Source organism: Leuresthes tenuis, unplaced genomic scaffold (assembly GCF_036924035.1).
Source record: "Leuresthes tenuis unplaced genomic scaffold, fLeuTen1.0.hap1 SCAF_15, whole genome shotgun sequence".
In the NCBI taxonomy this organism is placed as follows: domain Eukaryota; kingdom Metazoa; phylum Chordata; class Actinopteri; order Atheriniformes; family Atherinopsidae; genus Leuresthes; species Leuresthes tenuis.
The window spans coordinates 28,510,787-28,515,052 of NW_027325369.1; positions in this window are offsets into that span (position 1 = coordinate 28,510,787).

Sequence of the window (4,266 nt, forward strand, 5' to 3'; positions counted from 1 at the left end):
AAAATATTGTTTCACACAAAAAATTTAATTTCTATGTTATATGAGAATAACTGGGGCTTCCTGGCTAACAATTACAACTACTCTTAGAAGTCTAGACAGGAGGATGTTGTCAGAGTAAATAGGCTGAATTAAAGTAGGAAGAGATCATCTGTTGGTCTCCAACGCGTGTCTCCATTTAAAGCAAATTACTTTTGTCAAAAAAAGCATGCAGACAAATTTGCTTAGTTGCCAATAATGAGAAGAAATTGTAGGCAAACTTGCACCTCAGTGTCTTACTAATATGGGGGAGCAGGGTCATGGATGTGCTGAGTGATGGAGAAATACACAGGGAAACGGGTTATCTCATGCAACATCAGACTACATTGCTCTGAAGAGCACTGCCTGATTTTATTTCTCCTTGAAACAATATCAATATACCGTCCAGGCCTTGTCGGACAGGAGACAAAGTCAGACAAATTAGTCCAACCTCACAAATGCTGACTTTTTCGGCTATTCCTGCAATAAATCCTTTCGCAATAGTTTCACAAAATGTTGTGACACTGCATGTCTCTATGCACTTTGTTTCCATGTACATAGAAAGAAAGGGAAATTATTTCACAAACTTCTATAAGACCGTTGGAATGCTTCCTCCTCATCACATCCTCTTCGAGCGTGTCAGGGAACATCAGTGTTTTGTTGGTGCTTTCTTGTCCACTGTGGAAGGATGAGATTGCAACATGGAAGAGGACTGTCACAGTTCAGGGAGACGGGAGATGACACACAAATAAAACCACAATTCTGAGGACTGGTTTTTAATTCTACAAATAGATCCTTCCCCTAATTCAACATGCCGGGCTTATGAATGATGGAAATTTTAATCCTTTTGTGATCAGTTTCTGTCTGATCCGAATCTGTTCTTTTGAGGCGTGGGGAGTTATTTCTATGCTGCTGCTCCGATGAAGAGCAGAGCTCAGTAAACAAGATCAAATTGCAGAGACAGACAGAGGATGAGCTGTTGCTATGGAAACCCCTAACACCATTTCTCCATGAAATCAAAATCCCTCATTCTACATGCCATAGATGCAGCAAACTCTGACCCAGCAAGACTTAGGGATTGACAGACAAACAAGCCGCTAGTAAAGGGAGTAATCCGGGATGGGTGTCATGACCCGATGGGATCTTCACTGTATTTTCTCTGAAAGCTGTCATAGCTGTCACAAAGGCATTTGATTAGGGAGAGCAATGAGGAAAGCACAGGTTTTTGCTTGCCTTTCAGACAAGCAAATGTTGGGTAGACAAGAACAGACATCTGTATACATATCCTCAGTTCTTTGCCACAACTGCTGTAACTGAGATGTTCACATTTTACTTGCATTTGAGTTTTCAGAAACATCATGTATATACCTCATCTTGTTGTTAGTCCTCCATTTTTATTTAAAATAAAAGCTGTTTCAAATGTATGTCCTAAAAACATGAAGGGATTGGAGTCAGATCTAATCTATTAAATGTGTTAGATGACAGCCATATTTAAACATGGTAACTACATACATCATTTTCTGTTTGGTAACAACTCGTAGATTGACTTTATAAACCAGATGTATGGCATTCCGAGCTGTTCTATTCCCAGTTTTTCAAATATCTTCTCAGCACATATCAGGAGGACTTTTATTAATATGAATAAGGAAGTTACTTGCTGTTGAACTTTGCTTTTACACAGACAATCGGTTGCTTTGTCGGCATCATTGTTCACATACTTACCTTTTACAGGAGGATTCTACTTGGGGGCTTTAGGTTGTGGATTTTCTTCTTAGTTAAACTCACACTTTATTATATTTATTGTATTTGTGAGAGGCTTGACGAAAAGACAATCTTACATTGTGACACTTTTGGTTTGTTGAAATTTAAACCTTTCTGAGACATGGTTGCAAACCTGAGAAACTACAAAGGTCATAGAATAGAAGGGACTTATTGGCTATTTTACAGGGAGTTTTTGTGTTGTGTGCAAACAGCCCACTTAAGGTTGATGGTATTTTCACGTGATCAACATTACAAAAACATGCCTTTTCCAGTAATTAGACTACTGTAATGCCCTTTCTTAGCCAAGATCCTGCTACCAACGTACATTTTACTGGTTTTCATGTCCCCACACAGGCGCAAGCTTCAAATCCAATTAAGAATTATTTTAGAGATTTCAATCTTAATTCTTTTGGTAACTAGGCAACAGATGAAAAGTTGTATTTGATACCTATATAATGTCTGTCTGTCTATATATGATTAATTTTCAACCTTACATCTGCATGTGTTCTAGTTTGCCACAGAAAAGTTGTTTATCTTTGCACTACGTCTTTTAACTTTAATTCTTTAACTTTAAATCTTAACCTTGGCACAGTGAGTCTAAAGTGCAGCTCAAGATACACTCCACTGTGTGTTGTACTTGTATAACCACAAATAAGAAATCTGAATCTGAATGCATCAGCAAAACTTTAAAGCTTTATGTTACTCTTGAATTGCAGATATTCTGTTCATGGTCTACGAGCTGTACCTTGCTCTTGACTGAGAAGAAAAGAGGACTACTTGTTGTTTTGGGTCCTTGACTGTGGAACAATCTTCTTGTGGGAATCAGAATCGCAAATTTGCTCTGGTGCTTTAAACCACAGCTGAAATGACCATGTCTTTTCACAGTGCTTCTTGTTTTTAACATATTTTTCCACTTATTTGTTTTTGCCTGCATGCTTATGTAAAACACCTCATAATGCAAGTTTTAAAAAAGTGTTATATGAGTAAAAGATAAACCATTCCAAACAACCACGTGGTCTTCAACTGTTTTGTGCAGAGAAACAGTTTATCCTGATGCAGCTCAGAGTACCCAGCTTCACGTGATCTCAGGTGTTTGGAAGCTGCCAACACATCTGGAGGGAAATTTCGCAATGCACAAACATCTGTGCACGATTACAAATCTAAATCCACAATCTGTTTCTGAACCTCGATGAATCTGTTGCTTACTTCCTAAATCATGACGAAAAGTATTTTCATTTGCATAATTTTTTGTCATCAATGTATCTCCCATGCTTCTCTATTCTGTCCATCCTTCACAACTTTCTCTCTTTCAAACCTGTTTGTCTGTAGACAAGCGCTGAGCATATAAGGAAGGATTCAGCATCAATAGATAAAGCGGTTGTGGTGTCTGGCTGCCAGCATAGCTGACTGCCTGTAATTTTGCTGCACACAGAGAGGTGGACGCTTGTGGACACAACAGGATATATGTCTTCTGTAATGACAAATAGAATTATGGGTGTTTTCAGCGGCTTGCAAGTTATTTCTATTCATGAACAAAACACTTATGGTGTTTCCGCATTTTCCTCTAAAAAAGAAAAATCTGTTGCAAACATTGGCCATGTGGATCAGTGACATTACTGAAAATAGAATAGAATAGAATACAACAGAATAGCCGCTTCATTGTCATTCAGAACATACACTGCACATTGAGAATGAAATTAAGATGTATTCACTTGCCATCGGACCAAAATATAAACAGTATGAAACTCTAGTTTTATTAGTAAGTATTAAATGTTGGATAAATGGTGTATTGCATAGTAATGTAGCAAAATATTAAAGGTTCTCAAAACCTTCAAAACATTTTAAACAGAGATTTCACAAAGCGGTAGGTAGGCATCAGCTGTATCATGGATAATGTTGGGCAATCAGTGATATTTACGTCAAAGCAGAGAATGGGAGATATAATAGATTTAATGCGGGTTCAGATTCACCCTGTGGAGGCTATTGGGAACATACATCATGCTTTTCTCCAACATCTGTCACTTGGATTCTGCTAAAAATCAGGCATGTGTGCAACAGCACGGCAATAAGAGCTGGAACGAGCGCTCGCCTGCTCTCTATAGTTCAGACTGAATGAATGTGAGACCAAGTCCATCTTTATACTAACAACCAACTGTGAGATGGATCATCAGTCAACCCCCCTCCCACCCACAGGGCACCACTGCTCTCCTTCACTTTGTCCTCTGTATTTTCTCGTCTCAAGGAGGAGATGTGGCCGGGATGCACAAGTGGGGGAGAACAGAACCGTTTTGAATTATATGCTGGATGGTGGAGACAAACAAATGCATGAGGTGGAACTGTGAGTGGAACTGTGTTGCACTATAACCAGGGGAGAGTCACCTGAGCAAACTGCTGCTTACGTAATATATGCTTTAAACAAGAGACACGAGCACTGTATGGGAAGAAAAACAAGTAAAAGCTGAGGTAACGCAAGATACTTCTACTCAATCT